This window comes from Manacus candei, unplaced genomic scaffold (genome assembly GCF_025592945.1).
Source record: "Manacus candei isolate 608988 ecotype Guabito, Panama unplaced genomic scaffold, ASM2559294v1 h1tg000034l, whole genome shotgun sequence".
Lineage (NCBI taxonomy): Eukaryota > Metazoa > Chordata > Aves > Passeriformes > Pipridae > Manacus > Manacus candei.
This window is the reverse complement of record NW_026138082.1, coordinates 14,377,977-14,396,241: the sequence shown is the minus strand read 5'-3', so window position 1 is coordinate 14,396,241 and position 18,265 is coordinate 14,377,977. Positions and strand designations below refer to the sequence as shown.

The window sequence follows — 18,265 nt, the reverse complement described above, 5'->3', positions numbered from 1 at the left end:
GGTGGAGAATGGCTTGGCACAAGCAGGTCAGGAACTTCTTGAGCTGGTGTCACCATCTGAAAAACTCATCTAAGCTGCATCTCCTGAGAGAGATTTCAGTGTGCCATTTAGCAGGATGCCTCTGGGCTCTGTAACAGAGCTGTGCTGGAGTCACGTTGACTTGTTTGAAAATTACATGTAGAATACTTGACAGATCAGTTAAAGTCACTCATTTTCCCCTAGTATCATATAGGTGCCACATCATCTTACTGCAGCAGTAGAGTGCTGCAAATAGCAACATCATGTAACGTTCACACAATTTGATGATTAACATCTCTGATTAAAAAAAATCTTAGGAAACCTAGCAAAATGCCTGTTGGTATTTCATTAGTCTATATCAGCTTGAACTACTTGCCAGTTTGTTAATTGGTGTTCAACCTGTTTCTGCGTACAATTCATACCCAAGATGAATAGGTCTGAGGATGACTTAGTATTTACAACACCATCTTAAAAGTGAAAATAGTTAGTCAAAGATCTCCATTTTGATGGAGTTTTGAATCAGAGAGTTCTGTACAAAATGCCACAAAAAAGATGATTTTTGTTTTTTACCAGAAGTCCTATGCCCATGAAAGCTTTCGTGCAGAAATCAGAATTGGTGGATGACTTGCCCGAGGACACTGACTGCCTCAGGACCATACTTGCCACTCTTACTATCAAAAATGAGATCTTTAGGGGTAGGGCTGGCAGGTTTCTTACACAGACCCAAGTTGGGGCTGGCTGCCTGTGAAATATCTAAAGGAAATTCAAGAACAGCAAATTCTTCTGCTCCATTTCTAATGGGTTAGTGGTTAAAGTGGTGGTTCTTGTAACATTTAAGTATTGTTTCTACCAGTGCAAGTTTTGAAAGGTGGTTTTGTGAGTAGCTGAACACCACACATGCCAAGTTTGGTCTTTGAACAAAAATATCTATGTAGAAAATGTGTTTTGTGAGAAACAGGGATCCCTTTAGCTCCAAGGAGGGCCTGCCCTGAGCAGGCTCCCCGGTCACCAAGCACACATCAGTGGCAGAGGACCAAACTCCATGCTTGTGGCTGCTGGGGAAGAGGAGAAGGGAAAGCTGGGCAAACCCCACTGGGGCTGCCCCCCATGCAGACCCGCTGAAGCCCATCGAAGCCCCTTGCACGCAGAGGCCAGTCCTGTGCTTGCAGGGATGATGTGGCTTTTGCTGTGTGAAGGCAGCAGGAGCTGACACAACGAATTGCTCACTCGTTCTGGGAGTAGAGCTTTTTGGGTTTGGTACTTTTTTAGTCTGGGTTTATGTTTGGGGGTTTTATTAACCCAGGGCAAAGGTCTGTAAAAGCCAGAATTACCTCCACAGGTTTGTGTTGTGATTGTACAGCAGCTGAAGCCAGGACAGTGGGCTGATCCTGTGGTTTGGATGTTCTTCTGTTGGTGTTTTATATAGATGTATTTTTTAGTACCTCATGCTTTGTCATGTGATTCAGCAGCAATAATTAGGCAGAAACTTGCTGTCCCTGCAGATGCCAAGATTACAGGATGACATACTCTCACCAGATGACAGCACAAACTGATATTTTTAGAACAGCCTGCATCAACTGGTCTCCCCAGTGCTTTCCTCCTTGGATCAGCAGTGCGCAGATTTTATTACAGAATGAGTCTTTGCAAATTGTCTTTCTCACGTGAAGGAGCCATAATGATTGTTTAGAGCTGCAGATCAGTGTTGGTCCCCAGATATGCTGTTGCCTGATAGCTGGGCTGGTTACAGGTGGTTTTTCTTTTTTTCTTTCCTTCTTCTGAGCCAGATTTTTAAATAGCCCCCATGATAGCATATTTTCTTGAAGAAGTGCGTAATGAGAGATCCTTTTTAGAAGCATAGCGTCAGGCAGCTGAGGAAAGGTTGAGATCTTTTTTTCGTAGCAATTCGGCACTCAGCCAAGGTGATGAACTGACAGCTGGAGAGGTTTGAGTCTTGTGTTGGTGACAGCCAAAAAGCACAGGTATAGCGTGGGTGGCAGGAGAACACGTATTTGAGTAGTACCATACATTAATAGCAAGGCTTTCTGTCCTGGCCTGGGGAGGGAGGGTGAAGGAAGGATGCTCATGCAATGCCAGCCTCAGCTCCTGGTGCCTATGGTGAAGAACCTCCGGCAAGATGTTCCCATCAGCATGGTCCCTAACTGAGTCCCTGATGGTGTGGGAGACACTGACCCCGTTAAATCAGGTACCTGTGGCAGAGTAGCGTTAATGCTGTGCTCTGGTCCAGTCTTCAGGGGCTGTTTAATCAGCTTTTCCACTCAGATTACCACACAGGGTGGCAGTTATTGGAGTCTGGCAGAGTGGACATCTGCTGAGCAGTAATCGGACAGAGACACAGCTCAGCTAAGGGAAGCTGCTGTGCAGCCATGGTTTTCTGCCATTACTCCAGGAAAAAAGCCACTTTTTCCAGATGATGCTGTGGAGAATGGCTTGAGTTTACGCACCATTACAGCTGAGCTGAATATCTTGCCCATTGTTTTTCCCTTATGCTGCCTGCTTCTCCTGGCTTTTATAGGTAATTCATTTCCTACAAATGTAGATAAAATCTAGTTTTGAGGAAGGACCTTCTCTCTCTTGCCTTTTTTTCCACTTGTAAGTCATGATAGTCCAACATGGTGGAAATCCTCTGGTGTGAGCATTATTGGCCTGACATTTTCAATTTACTGCAGAGGAAAACGAGAAGACTCCATAGCAGGGAAGATGTTTTTAAAATAGGCTTGGCACCTGGCAAAGAAAAAGAAACTCTCCATGAGGACGTTCAGACTAATGGGTACATAGCATGTTTCCATAGCACTGTAAACCCATAATTCAGGATATTTCCAGCCATGCAGGTACCTTTTACTCTAAAATGTGACTCTCATTCTTCAGATTCAAAAGTGCAAGCAAAATCCTTCTCTGCTCTTGCACAGGTGCAGTAGTTACACATCCTTTCATGATCTGCAGTAGACATCTCCTTCCCAGTGCTCCCAAGTGTCTAAAGAAAGCACCATTATTCCAGCTGATGGGCTTTATCCCTAACAGAAGATGTATTTTGCAAGCATTCTTGGCCTTCTTCTTCTAGTCCAGCAGCATCCTGCCTAAAATATGCTGTGTTGAACACCCAGGCTGATGTTCTCAGTCAATGGCAGTGTCACCCATAACTGGCGGGATTTCCACCCCACTTCTCAGGCTCCTGAACAAAAGGCAGGAGATAAAATCTACCAAAAGGTTGTCAAGTAAGAAGCCTGATGACCTTATGGAGAGAAGTAGTCCTGTGTCTAAACTCTTCTGCGTTGGCCAGGGCAGAGGATTGAACCCAGCCTGATGTAGTGGTTCTCAACAGCAATCGGGTATCAGCAGTGCTTGTGCTCGGTGTTTCCTTTTCAAGTGTGAAATGGGTAGAAGGGACCTTACCCACCTTTAAGGGTAAAATGAACTGCCCAGAGGAGTAGTGGACTCTCCCATACTGGAAATATTTCTTACTTGACAGGGTCCTGAATAACCTAACCTGAGGCCTTGCCTTCAACAGAAAGTTGGACCAGATGATACTGAGTCCCTTCCAGCCTGGACTTTTCTTATTAGACACTTATGGTTTACGTGCCTATGTGACTACCAGCACAGCAACACTTTAGCTCCAATTAAGTCCTAGTTCTGTGCTGACGTTCTTCCTCTTTCCATTCTTCTCCCTCACTCTCTGCCCCCAATTCTGAGCTGGAAAAGATCTATTTTTACAAGTAGAACTTAAAGAGAAAATGTGAAGTTGCGACTGCCTGAAAGTTCAGGAAATAAAGCACATTAAGTTGCCAGTTCTTTTTTTGTCCTTCGGCTCCATCCCCTGATCTCAGTGTTGTCTCTCAGCAAAGAGCTATCCTAGTGTTGTATGTGCTAAGCCTGTAGGGTGTCGCTGTGGCATACCCTCCTGTGGCATCAGGATTCCTAATTTTTATTGTGCTTGAACAAAAAACCCTCATGCTGCAGTTTTGTCACTATAGAAGGACTGGCCACAGTAGTTATCATCCTTACTTGTTTCTAAACAAATACTGTGTATTTTTCAGTCTTTAGCTGTGAAACCTCAGGCAGAATTTTAACTGGTAACCACACATAGTCAAGTCTTGCTTTTTGAACCTCCCCCCATTTTGGAGTAGAAGCTCTACTGCTGGAGGCAATGACAAATCGAAGGGCAGAGGCACTAGAACGAATGCACATCTGTCACTGAAGGACACAAGTTTCCTTGAAAATGTTTGCATCCCAAGTGTCTGGACAGTAGAAGTAGTTACTGGGATTTCCTATCCCTGGAGAGTCATTGCAAAGTGGTACTCAGGGAAAACACTTGTTTTACAGACCTCTAAATGGTAATATTTTTCAAGATAACAATCCACTCAAAAAACCTTCCAGCCAAATCAGGAGATCCTTGGTAGGCTGCCATCCAGAGGAGCTGTGTGTTGGTAGTGCAGTTTCTCATACCAAAATTATGTAAAGGAGCACATAACTTTTAACAGAAAACTGCATGTGCTGATTGTTACATTAGCTGACTGTTACATTAGCCCACTGATAAACCAGGGCACGTTATCTGCGCCTCGCTCTGGGTAGCATCAATGCAGCACCTTTCTGAAATTTCTGAAGAAATTTCCAGTGCTACGTAATTGGCACCATTGGGAATCAAAGGAGAAAGCAACAGGCAGCAAATGATCCTTCAGAGCTGCTCTGATGGTGCATAAGCTGTCATGGGGCTTGGTAGACAGCCGTCCAGTTAAGTGGTGAAGTGATGTGAGACAGAGGCGAGGAAATGTTGCTGGAGGGAAATCACAACCAACAGCTTGACCACGGAGTAAAATGAGAGTAGCATTTGTAACCGGTCAGTAGCAAGAGTAGAGGATGGGAAGGCAGAGAAGAGGACAGAAGAAAGGGATGTCTCATCTCCTACAATCCTCGTCTCCTGACTGTTTGCAAGCAATTATGCAAACCTTTTAGCAGGGCCTGTTGTAATAGGACAAGGAGTAATGGTTTTAAACTAAGAGAGGGTAGATTTGGATTAGATATAAGGAAGACGTTTTTTACAATGAAGGTGGTAAAACACCAGAAGCGGTTGCCCAGTAAGGTGGTGGATGCCCCATCCCTGGAAATGTTCCAGACCACGTTGGATGAAGCTATGAGCAACCTGATCTAGTTGAAAATGTTCCTGCTCACTGCAGGGGTGTTGGGCTAGATGATCTTTACAGTCCCTTCCAGCCCAAACCACTCTGTAATTCTATGATAAATGGAGATGTAACTGGAACACTTGCTTCCCTGCCTTGATAGTGTTCTCATTGCTATGAAGCAGCAGGCTGCTAACTCGGGGTAAACAGAGGCTTTTTGTGGTGAGACAGAAAGAAAGAGTCTGTGGGTCTATTACAGACTTTAACAGGCTAATTTGAAGACAGGCAGGTTAAGACTTTGATCTGTTTCTTTTCATTTTTTAATCCATTTGTAAAGTCCATATAAATAGAGCTGTGAAAATGGAACGTGGTTTGGTTTTGCTATGAGCAAATTTTGCCTCAACTGTGCGTCTGTCTCCTAAATGTTGTCACTGTCGAAGGACAGGTGTCCTCAAGAAAAAAATATCAGGCGGTGCCACTTTCACAAATGATGCTCATCTTCATTCATGCTCCAGTTTTTTCTCATCGCTTTTTTTCATAGTACAATATTTCACATAGATTTTTAACGTAAATATTAAACAGTACTCTGGTACTTCATCGGGAGTTTCTGTACTTGTTTACTTTTTATTAACAACTTTATTCAAAGTCAGCAAGACTTCTCACACATGCCAAAGTTAAGCCCATGCTCAGCATAACTGACGGATGCATGAGAGGGAGCTGACTTGCTGGGCTGCAGCGTTTGGGACCCGAGCCTGCCTTTGGAGGGTGTTTTGCTTCGGAAAGTCACTAATTTCCAACCCCCTCTGGTGCTAAGGCTTTAAGAGGTAGAGAAAAGGATGTGCACTTGTTTGAGCTGCATACAAGCCACTAACCAGGTTTTACTGGGGGCTACCAGGCCTATCTGGGTGTCTTCTGCTGACCTTGTTACGGCCATCAGGACACACTTACCAAATAGAGTTGTTGCCGGGCAGTCACATTAATGAACGGCCAGCATTAATTTGCCCTTTGAAAATGAAGAAATCAATATGTTGATCCAGTTGGAAATCCCTTTATTCGCAAAACAGTCTACCCCAAACCCTTCCACATAATTAAGGCTAAAGCCAAATTTTGTTTGGGTGAAACATGCAATCTGTCTGCTCCCTAAGCTGTGCTGAATGAAGTTCTCCCCTAATGGCACAGGGAGCAGCTGTCACACTGTTGCTCTAATAACCATGAGCCAAAATGATTAAATTTCCATCAATCATTTAGCATTATCAGAATAGGCCATTTTAATAAAATGTTGTCATGGGATCAGTGCCGGGCACCTTAGAAAGGAGACAGTCTTTGAGTGATCCTCCTTGCAGGAGATGCTGGTCCAGATTAAACCAGCAGTTCCACCCCATTTTTCATGGGGGTGCCTGATAGCAGGATCTTTTGAGAGCAAAGACATTCCTCCAATCAACTCAATGGCTTTTAAGTTTCAGCCATTGTCCCATTGTTCTTGCACTGTATAAAAAAATCATCAATCGTTCATTTTGGGGAAAATCCTTAACAGGTAGTAAGTGGTGTGAGGGGCTAAGCCCTGTTTTCAGAAACCATTTCAGAGCCAGAAGTTACATGGCAGCATGTCTACCAATTGGACTTTCTGAAGATGTGACAGGATTTCATGGGAACGTTTAAATGACCATACTTTCTGAAAACCTACTTGATGCCTTCCTATATCTTTAAGCCACCTTTAAAACTCTGTTTCCTTGGTCCCCTTGGTTGAAATGTTCATCTGTTTTCAGTGTTTTACCTATTTACCATGTCCCTTCATAGTCATCTCCATTCTGGATCCAAGGTATCTCTGCAGTGTCTCTCCCTCTGCAGGGAAGTTTCATGGCTACAGAATAAGATGGACCCTAACCCAGTTTTTAAAGCCAGGTGGACCCTGTCTGTTGATGGTGTACCATGTGAGCAGGAAGATGGAGAACTCTAAAGTCCACACTGAAATTCGTGGCTCCTCACTGCTTCTTTTGAGCAGCTTCTTTCGCCTCTCCTGCAAGGCTGGCTGTCGATGTCAAACACTGACAGATTTATCCAGCCTTTTGGTGATGCTGAGAACGGGTGATCATGAAAAATGGAGAAAAGCTGGAGGATCCTTTCATATTTCACCTGCAAATACGCTTAACAAATAGACAATGCACTGGGTTTCTGTAAATCAGATTTGGCCACCATTCTTCTTTGGAGAGAGGGTTTTTTCTTCTCTTTTTTGGAGCAACTAAACCAGCAATAAAACTCTCAAACCTTGGCAAAGGAGAAGCACTTTGAGGCAGGGTCACAGTGCAACATATTCCTTGCTATATGTTTGAAGCTTCTGGGTGCCAACAAATCTAAATTTCTCGTCAGTGTAAGCTGTTGTCGGGTTTGTATGTGTGCTTGGTTGCCTTTTCTGTTGTGCTTTTTTCCTATATGCAATAGTCTCACTGTCTTCTTTTTCTTTTTCCTCTCCAGGCCCTCAAACTGACACGAGATGTAGAGAGAGAACCCTTTGCCAAATCTGCTGTCAGCAAGTGGACAGTGATACTGTTTACAGCTTACAACCTTTGTGAACCCTGCATTATTTTCCTAATGAAGCAGACTGTTAATAGGCCCCTTACCGGAGTGAAGATCCTACTTTTTTTTTTTACTTTTTTTTCTTCCCCTCCTCTTTTTGTTGGAAATTGAACTCATTCTGAAGTATGCAAAATCTTCCTTTTCTGGGATGGCCAAGCACCTGCTGTGGAGACAATGTTCAGCACCATCCTGTTGAGAACACACTGTGTAGCCTTTTACAGTAGTTATTTGTCAATGAGTATGTGGTGTTTCAATATATTAATGGTTTATGGGATGTTTTAAGTTGGTTTTCTTTTTGGAGGTTTTCCCCATCTGCCCAGCCTCCCCCCTACAACCTCCAGTTTGATTTCCTTAGATTTTTGACCATTTTTGCTTTCTCACCCTGGGGAATTTGAAGTACTGTGCACACGCAAGGAAATGATCATAACCCAGCACTGCTCAGGTGCCAGGGTTTTCTGAATATAGAGCATATGTTAGACCGATCAACTGGCTGAATTCCAGAGAGAGGGGATGCGCGTGCCCTGTTCGCTTGTTGGGTTGGTTTGTTTGTTTCTTTTTTATTCTTTCCTTAAATTTAATGGTACACCCCTGCCTTCCGAAAGTGTCAAACCAGAGCTGATTGCAAAACAAGGGAAGATAGTGGGTTTGCCTCTTGGCTCATGGGGACAGTCTGACAGCGGGTGCCGTTGCCCTCACGTGCACCAAGGCAGGAGCCTGTGTTCTGCTCAATGGAGCAGGCTCCCCTCCTGCCTTATGTTGGTAAGGCTGCCCCTACTGCCACAGTGAGCTGGTGAGGAGCTGTGGGCTGAGCTGCCAGACAAGGTGAACATAGCCAGCCACCTGTAGAGATGCATTTGAAAAAGCAAAAAGTAAGGGAAATGTAGCAGCTGGGCATCGGCAGGTGACTTGCAGTGACAGTGAAGGGAGCAGAGGCACAGGTCACTGCAGTATGCGTTACTGCAGCAGTGATCCTTTTTTGTTGTTGTTGTTGTTGTTGTTTTAGACATATCCTTGATTATTTTTTCCTTCTCATTATGTATAATCCATTGTGGCAGAAGAAGCAGGAGTGGGAATGGCAAGGTGACAGTATCATACAAATGGCTTTTTCACATGAGCATAGATTGTATCAAGATAAATGACACTGAAAGACAAGGCAGTTTTATATATTTTGCTTCTAAGATTTTCTTTTATAAAATGAATAATAATTAATAATAATAATGAATAAAAGGTATGGTGCTGTATAGATCCTCTCTATAATCTGGAAATTTGATTACTTTTTATTAGTATCTTGGGGGGAAAGGGATACAAAATAAAGAGGTACATAGGAACTCAATATGAAGAGGTTCTGAACAGGACAGTGTTCATAATTCTCCAAAGTGATATATGAAGTTTTTTTTCTTTGCATAAAAGCATTATGCATATAAATATATAAATATATTTTATTATGTACAGAAATGGATCATTATGCATGGATGTTAGGAAAACAAACTAGCATTTTAACCCAAAGTCTCAGTGCATGAGTTCCCACCGACACGTGTCCCATGCAATGTGGAGTGACTCCCTCTCGCCACTGCCACCACACATGCACAGCCATGCACACATGCGCGCATTTGTGGGCCCTTCCTCACTCCTTACTTTCCAGGTCCCTGAGGTGATACAGGTGAAACAACAGCTCCTAGTGTGATGGAAGTTTTGTTTTTGTACCGTAACCTCCACGCTGTTCTCTCACAAAGATGCACCTCTTGGTTTCTCCCCCCAGTTATGACTATGTAGGCTCTGTGCAGTTGTGGTTAGCATAGCCCTGTAGCATATCAACTCTTCCAAGCAGCCAAGGGTTTATCATTTGCCTTTTAAAAAAACTTCTCTTCTTTTTACGCTGAGGTGGTCTGTTTGTCAGCGTGTGGCTTAGTTTATAGCGTTCATTGGAGTTGGCTGGTGCTCATTGCCCATCTCTATCAGAAGCCAACCTCCCAGGATGCTTGTGTGGCACACCTGGGCACCTTGCTTATTGGAGTCCAGTTGCAAGCACCTTTTACTGAAATTGGGCTAGGGTTTGTCACTGGCTTCCTCTGAGCATGTACCATTAGCTCTCAGCTTCCCAGTACACCCCAAAATGTGGATGTATGCTGAAGGACTCCCCTCTAGCGCTTCTTTCCCTGAGGCTTCTTTGCAGCTGCCACCTTGCGACTGGACTTGTGCCCTGGCCCCGTGGTTTTGGCCACCAGCAGAGTTCCCTCTGTGGCTCCCCATGCTGGGATGCAGCATTTGATCCCTGCATGATCCCTCTCCAGTAAGACCCGAGGAGCCTGCCCAAAGACCCACCAGCCAGGTCACTGACAGATCCAGTAAGGCCTGACTCAATGGTATGGCCAAGGTGACCAAAACTCATATTTTTTTTTTGTCTTGGTACAGATTAAGTTCTTGTCAAAGGCAAGGGAAGGCCTGTTAGCTTAAACAAAGTGGGGGCAACTTCTGCTCTGTTCTGGCAGCCTAGCCTGCTTGAGTTCAAATGAGCTGGCTCCTGCTGTCAGAAATGAGAGAGAAAACTATGGCCTGCTCTGTTCAGAAAATGGAGAAATAACACCTGATTTAGAGACAGCCCATCAATGGCAGAGAAGTTTTTTTAAAAAAGTAACAAATCATTAGCAGCTGAAAGGCTTAACCTGCCTCCCAGCAGTGTCAAGGAGAGCATTTCCATTGGTGTGGCTGGAACACCTTGAGCCTCTGCTTTGGAGAACATCCCAGCACTTGCCGAAGAGGGTTGGACTTGGCCTTGGTTTGGTTTCTGTTGCTCATTTTTGGGGCCAAAATTTTCGAGTGAAAGTGCCTGGTGTCAGGCACTGAACACTGGGGACTCCAGTGTGGTCACAGAGGTTGAGCTGCTCTGCCCTCATCACTTCTTGAAGGAAGGGGAAGTGACAGGTCCCCCCAGGCCCAGGGGAAAGTCATCCTCCTCTACACCTGCTGAGGTGCCCAGCAAAGGTCCTTCACTCCAGAGGTGCTAAATGAATCTCACTGAATTCAAAGGGCCACTTACTTACGTGTCAAAATACAGACTTGAACAGCTAATTCTGGGAACCTAAAAATTTGGCCTTTGAGTCTTTGAACATGTTTATGCCTAGAAGTTTTCATTGTGAAATCATGTAAAACAGATAAAAGTCATGGTCACAATTACGTGGTTATCATTTGAACACTTGGTCTAAACAAAAGGTCTAAAAAGCTGTTATTTATGCAGTTTCTAGTCACAGATTGGGGCTTGATTTAATGATTTTGTAAAAAAAATTTCTCTTGAGAATAATGGGATCGTTAAACACTGTTTAACTCTAGAAATTGTTGTGCCACCGCTTAAAAAAGTTACCTTTTAGGTTATGTATTTCTCTAAAATTATGTCATTGCTTGGCAATCGGTGTCCTGTAAGTGTTTCTAGTACGCTTCTAGAATTGCCAACAGATGCACAGGGGGACCAGATACATTTCGTTACTATGGGTTGGAAAAAATGGATTGTACATTTGGCTTCACATGTTTAACTTTTTTTTTAAAAAGTTGCATGATTGGAAAAAATATGTATACAGTATCTGTAAAACTGTTTTATCTGTTTCTGTTTCAAGCCATGTAAATTGGAAGAATATTAAATCCACAGCCTTATTGCGCATGGCCGTCTTTACATACCGAAGAGCTGAACAGTTTATACTTTTCATTTGGGCTATCTTGTACTTTCATTTGAAAGCAGACACTCTCACGTTGCAGTCTTACTGAGGATTTTTTATTTAAAAAAGAAAAAAAAAAAAAGAAAAAAGATGCTGCCCTGGAGGAATATATTACCTTACTACTCAGAGGTTGAAAGGAAGTTTGTTTTGGAGCAAAACCTGCCCCTTTCCAAACGAAGTAGAGACGCAGTGCTTACTCCACTTGGTGTTAGTAGATATTGCCTTGTGTATTCCATTTTAAATTGTAATCTAGTTTGTAAAAGAGATGGTGACGCATGTAAATAAAGCATAATGGATCTCTACATTGCACATTTGCCTTCCCTCTGTTTTATTGTGTCATGGACAGACGTGTAAACACAGGACCTGGAGAAGGGGTGATTTCCAAGCAGCAGGTGAGAACAGGTGGGGGGGGTCTGGAGCTGGGGAGGGGTCCCGATCCTGCATCTGTTGGTATCTGTAAATCCATATTGACGTGGGCCTCTGTACTTCAACCCTTCAGCCAAGCTAGCGTAGTTTTGGTGGTCAAATAACCCCCAGTGGGATCATTTACTGCTGCTAAAAAAATCACAAAGTTCACTTGATTTTGGGAATGGGGGGGTTGTCCCCTGGGGTGGCAGCTGCAGCTTGCAGACGAGTTCGCCTGACCTGGGAGACAATCAGACCAACTGCAGACCTGTCAGAGAAGAGTTACACACCCACCTCTACCCCTCCCTCCCCCACTGTGGGCTTGGCTGGGTTTCAAGCTGTCTTTGAAAAATGCTTGGAGTACTTAAAACCACCCGTTAGGGATTTGGGATAAGAAAACCAACAGCCTGACTCGGCAAAAAGCTATACTGAAGGCTCTGGCCAAGACACTAGGGAGCATGCTCAGAAACATGAGACGTGGGCAAAAAATCTCTTCTCCCACCCTGATGAGAAGTCCCAGATGTATATGGGTTTTTGGAGCTGTTTTGCAGGAGCAAATTTATTTTCAAGAAAGAGCAGCCTTTCCTTATGGGAGGGAAGGGTTTCAAATGACTCCAGGGGGACAGCCTCCATGTTGTCCGTGCAGAGCCCACAGGAATGCTATGCTGAAGTCATGGTTAGGCTTCGCGAACAGCAATAAAGAACAGCTTGGGGATATCCCTTGTTTAACAAAGCAAGAGCTATTCAGGTTTTGTCCTAACTAGAGATAGCCTGAAATATTACAAGATCCAGTCGGAGAATACTCTTTGACCAGGATGAAGTGTGTGTTAGCCTTCCCAGAGTGAGAGCGCACTTGTCCTGCAGCAACCACTCAGAAATTGAGCTGTTTTGCTTGGCTTTTTTTCTGAAGACTTCTCCAACAAGGCTCTGTCAGGAAAGGACCCATGTCCTCTGCCTCTTTGGCATTGCCCCACTGGTATTTGGCATAAAAGATGAGAACGTTTGGCCCAGTGAGGTGCCAGGTCAAGCTCTGACCTGAATTTAGGCAGAGGCAGCAGCAGCAGCAGCAATGATGAGCTGATCAAATTCTTTGTGAGTTTTGTGCTGAACCTACTTGGTTGTGTTGTGCAATGCCTTAGCTGTGACCTTCAGTTCACCTGGCCTTGGAATAGATCATTCTTATCTTTCAGAGTACTTTCAAAATAAGTCCAAACATTTTAAAACTTCTCCAAGTTGTCCCAGAAGACAAAAGATTTTTCAAGTTGCTTCTGAGGCTGGTGAGGCAACTGAGAGCTATTTTAGGAGCTCCTCACCACATATGCTGAGTTGCGAGTTCAACCAGCCCAGGGAAAACAGTATTTTACAGCTCTTGTTTGGCTACTGCTGCCAAGGAAGTTAGGGGTGCTTTCAAGAAGTTTTAGATAAGCAAATCTGAGACGCTACCTCTTTTACTGATGGAGTCACCCTGACTGGAATCTCCCTGTTCAAAAGGAAGTCTTCTCGGATGATGTGGAGCCCAAGCCAGATGGAGTAGATACTGCTCTTGCTGGTGCACAGATTCATCCCACTGCCAGCGGCTTCTGCATTGTGTCATGGCATCTCTGTTTGCCCAACTCAGCCCACAGAGCTTTTTTTCCCACTGGCACTGCCTGTGAAATTTTTAAAAACAAAAATATATTTATCATGTAAACACAAAACATAAAAAATTCTATTAGAACAAAAAAAAAATTAAGCTTTTTTTTTCTTAACTGCTGTTTAAATCTTTAAGAAATTTTGGAATTATCTGACAAAATTCAGTCTTCAGTTTGGAATTTTTACTTTTGCACCTGGATTTTCTTTTCATACTCATATGAGCAGTTTTGCATATGCCAAAACATTCACTTATTAGAACAAAGCATTTCCTGCTTTTATTGTTTGATGGTTTGATGACATACCAAGGAGCAATTTAATCTAGAAAATGAGATAATATGTCCCAATTCAGTAGAGCAATTGGCCTCAATGAGGGTAAATGTTGTAACATTCTTTTAATTTTACATTATGCCATGCAAGTTTAATGTCTATATCCTATGAATGATATCTGGTGAAATGGGGGGTAAACAGTAAAAATAAATGTGTGCTGGTTTAAAGGTAAACCAGCAGGGGAAATGAACTCAACTCAAAAGGGAGATTATAAATCAGAATAACAATTTAATAAAATAATACAATAAGTACGATTATACAGACAAACAATTGGTTTTAACCCACAAAACCCAAATGTATAACCCAGCACCCTGGGGCATGAACAGAGTGGTGTTCTTTGGGCCCCCTGAGTCCAAAGGAAAAGGAGAGGGGAAAACTTGTTGGTGAGAGTGCTGTTGCAGTCTGGTCCAGAGTGGTGATTGCCATCTGGTTGAAAAGTGGTGGTTGCAGTCCAGTCGAGAGTGGTGGTCTGCAGTCTGGTTGAGAACGGTGGTTTGCAGTTTGGTTGAGAGCGGTGATCTGCAGTCTTCCTCTGGATCCTACGAGTGGTAAAAAAAATTCCAAGACTCCAAGATTATATATTCTGCAGTTCAGGCAGGAATGCTCAGTACTTCCCTCAGGGCGGGGAGTTCCACAAAGGGTGTGAGGACAAGGGAGGCACCCTCCTGTCTCGAAGGCCTCCTAGCACCTAGTTTATAGCCTGAGGGGTCAGGCTGCTCTGGGCAGAGGGTGTAAATAGTCTATTGATACCAGTTTCTGGGAAATGGCATGGAAGGCTATAGAATACACAGTTTTGGGTTACACCCATACAGTGATGAACTAGTCCCAGCTGTTCTAACTAGGACAAAATGATATCTCATAAAAAGTATTTCCAACTTCTGAGACAAATATAATCCTGATCAGGACTCCCTTCCCTCAATTTTCACTCTTTTGAGGTGATACCTTAAAACTTTGGTTTTCCTGAAATTCAAAGCACAAAGCAGTTCCCAAGTTGTTGCCTTTCTCTGGAGATTAGCCTTGCAGCCGTGCTTATCATCTGTGCATGCTGCCCTGCAATGGGCATTGAGGCTGCTGATAGCACCTGTGGAGCCTGACCCCATGTGAATGTCAGGCTTTGGCTCTACTTCATGCTCTGGAGGCCTCTGTAAGCCCTGAAAGATCCCATAGCTGGTCCAGCAATGTCCAAGGTGAGAGAACGGGGAGGACATCAGTGGGAGCAAAGCATAGCAGATGCCAGCACCCTGCTCTGTTATGTGATAACCTCTCTGAAGCTTCATTTGCTGCACGGACAATGGTCCTTCTTCTGTGTGTAACCACATTGGAAAAGGATGACATTGGTTAGAAAGTGCTAATCAAGAAATACAGGTATACACCACCTCTGCTCTCCAAAGCAAGAGATGGAGAAAAACTGTGCATTGGCACAGCCACCTCAGGGGTCCTCGCTGGGGAGCAGGAGGGAAAGGTTCAGCCTTTCCAAGCCTCTGCTGTGAATAACTGGCCTGGTATCTGTCTTGCATTTGTTGTTTCAGTAGAAAACTCATACTTCACTAACCCTTTACTTTAAATCTCTATGGCCTTCTCTTACTTAAGGCTATCCAGGTTTGTACACCATTAACTAGTTCATGGGTGAATGTTGTGGAAAAAAAGTCACCACTTAGAAAGCAATTCATAAAAGACATACAGTAATAGTAATTTTTTAAAAAGTAGTCCTTTTACTCATTAAATGAAATCCAATGACATTCTCACTTCTCTTGAGAGTCATACTTGCGATATCAAACTCTGTTACCAACCTCAGTGTGCATCTCTTAGGCAAAATTTATGGCGAGTCTGTCTCATTTATACAGAAGTTTTGCTATGCACTGTCACTCAGCCTAGCAGACTCCCATGGAAAAGCCACAGTTTAAGTAATAATTCTACTATGCCTGAGCAGTGATAAAATTAGAGTGGCTTTCAGAGCTGAGAGAGATCAAAATCTCTTCCTGGAGAAGGCAGCTACCTTTGCATATCTGCTCTGAAGCTTCTGCGTCCAGAGAACATAGCAGAGGGGAAGGCCAGGCACGGATATACAGGGGGTCTTAACTTTGCAGCCGAGTTGTGTTTGCTCTGAAGTCCGGGTGAGGTGGGCTGCAGTGTTATCCCCAAAGGGTCAGTGCTGACCACCTTACTACAGAGCAGAAGGGGTTATGTGGGAAGTTACCCTGGAGTAACACAAATGCAAAGCCTCGCTTCCCTTTTCCTCACCCATAACTAGCACTTCAAGGTGAGCCCATTTCACTCTGTTTTTCACTAAAGGACTTCGAGGTGACAAATTGTCTGCAGAAAGTGTCCTGAATTGCTGAGTCTTCGGGGACATGGCTGAGATTCTACTGCTACATTTCCAGCTTCTTAAATCTCCTGCCTGAATATCTTTGCTTTTTCGCAATCACCTCACCTTCCCTTGCCAAAGCTTTGTTCTTTTATTAAGAAAGGGCCTTAGAGATGATGACATGATGTTGCTGTTAGCAGGAGCCTCTCGTGGTTTGGTTTTCCTGCACAAATGCATGTGTGAGGAGCAGGGGGGTGGCCAGTTCCCACCTTACCTATCTTATGGACCATGCATCTGAGCGGACATCTCTGTCTGTGCACAGAAAATGTCAAGAGATAAGAGCACACAGGAATGGAAAATAAAGCAGCATGTGAAAAGGGCTTAATAAATGACTCTGCCATGGGGGCACCTAAACCACTCCTTCATTCCCTTCAATCATTCTTCCATTTATATCTAAAGTCACCAGTGTTTTCCATTGCTGTCAGCAATGATCTTTCTATCTTTTGATCCTCATGAATCTTTCTTTGGAATGAAATCTTTTTTTTCTTCTTTTTTTTTCCTTTTCCCATTCTCTGATTTTTTTACATTCCCTGTTTTTCTAAGGCCAGTTATTAAAATGTTTGTGGGGTCAATTATGTAAGTTGTGGATACGATAATGGTTTTGTTTAAGCAAGAAGCCCAGGTAACACAGTTACCTGGTAAGAGCTCATTGCCATTACAAGTCACACCACTCCAGCAAGAAACACATTTGAGTCTGAAGACGTAGTTTGCTGCTCTAGCTGCATCAGCCACCTTTTCCTAACATGGGCTAAACCCTGAACATAGTTTCATGCAGAATAGTAGTAAGTTTGCAGCCAATGTGGTTTGGTGACTGTATTCAAAGGTCTGCTAAGATCAGGAGATGCAAAGCTAAAATTGCAAATGGTTTGTGGACTTCTTACCACATATGGTTGCTCAAAGGGACACGAGCATGCCACTTCAGAGCAAACTGCTACAGCCATAGGAATGGGAAAAAATGAACGCCTTACTCTTTTTAAAAGTGTCTCTCTTTGTCCATGCTCTGCCAAGTCTTTCTGTGAGAAATGGATGTTGTGAGGTAGCTTTGTACAGCCCAGGTGCAGCCTAGAACAACCAGCCACAGAGTTGACTGTGGTGTCTGCCCTCTGGCAGTGCTGGCATTCGTGACCTGCAGTAATTCCCTGGGCTGTAATCTGCAAAATAAAATTGAAAAACTCTGATTCTCTCTATTTCAGTGAGTCAAGAATCTGCAAAATTTTCCTCTTGAAGGTTAATGGAATTTGAACATTTCTTGCTGATCACCTCATCCATAAGGTAACAAAAGGCTTATCTGTTTCTTTTCCACTGTAATTGACAGTCCTCTGTAGGCACATGTTCAGCATTTCAAGACTAACTTAAAGGTCAAATTTACCATATGGGCAGATTGGATGAGCTCATGGTTGAGGAAAGACCATCTAAAGGTGACTTGTCTAACATAGCTGTACAGACACACACACATACACACACAAAGCCCCCACACATTTCTTTTTGGTCTAACCTTGTCTCAGCCGCGACCCATGTTCCAAGAGTCTCAGGATGAAGCTGTACTAGAAATGTCAGAAGTGGATTGAATTTGGCACCTGAAATATAATAATAAGGGTCTGACAAAGGAAATATTTTAAGAAACAGAACAGATTTTCATTGTTCTGACCCCTTTTACCTGAAATCTGAAGTACGCCAAACTGCTGAAGTACCTTGTTTGTGTTTAAGCAGTTAACTCCCAATTTTTTTATCCAGACATGGGGCTGTGCTACACCAGAGAAAGTGTACAGACCCCTACACCTCTCTGCACATGTCCATGTTCAGCACAGGTGCTGCAACAGCCAGTAACAGCACCTGAAACAAACCCTGGGAATCCTTATACCCCACACATGGGACAGTCATCCGCAAACAATGGCCTGTAACAACACCTGGGCATGTGCTAAGTCGTGCTCAGAGCACAGCTACCAGTGAAAGTACTGCCCCTGCTCAGCTTCTTCACACAAAATTGATGTACAGAACTCAAAGTACGATAAAACTGCAGGCACAGGTGAAAGTACGAAATGAGTAGGGAAGGTGCATAACTTTCCCCAATTAAAATTTGTGTCTTCAGCACCATCCCCTGCACC

The 18,265-nt window shown here is 43.6% G+C and overlaps 1 protein-coding gene across 1 annotated transcript in view; it reads left to right on the top strand.

The window, feature by feature from the left end:
* Positions 1-11,740, top strand: part of FOXO3 (forkhead box O3) — a 94,535-nt gene extending 82,795 nt beyond the window's left edge. The window contains exon 4 of the mRNA XM_051792392.1: positions 7,623-11,740. The gene's annotated coding sequence lies outside the window, so the exon portion shown is untranslated. The remainder of the gene's footprint in view (positions 1-7,622) is intronic.
* The last annotated feature ends 6,525 nt before the right edge of the window (positions 11,741-18,265 follow it).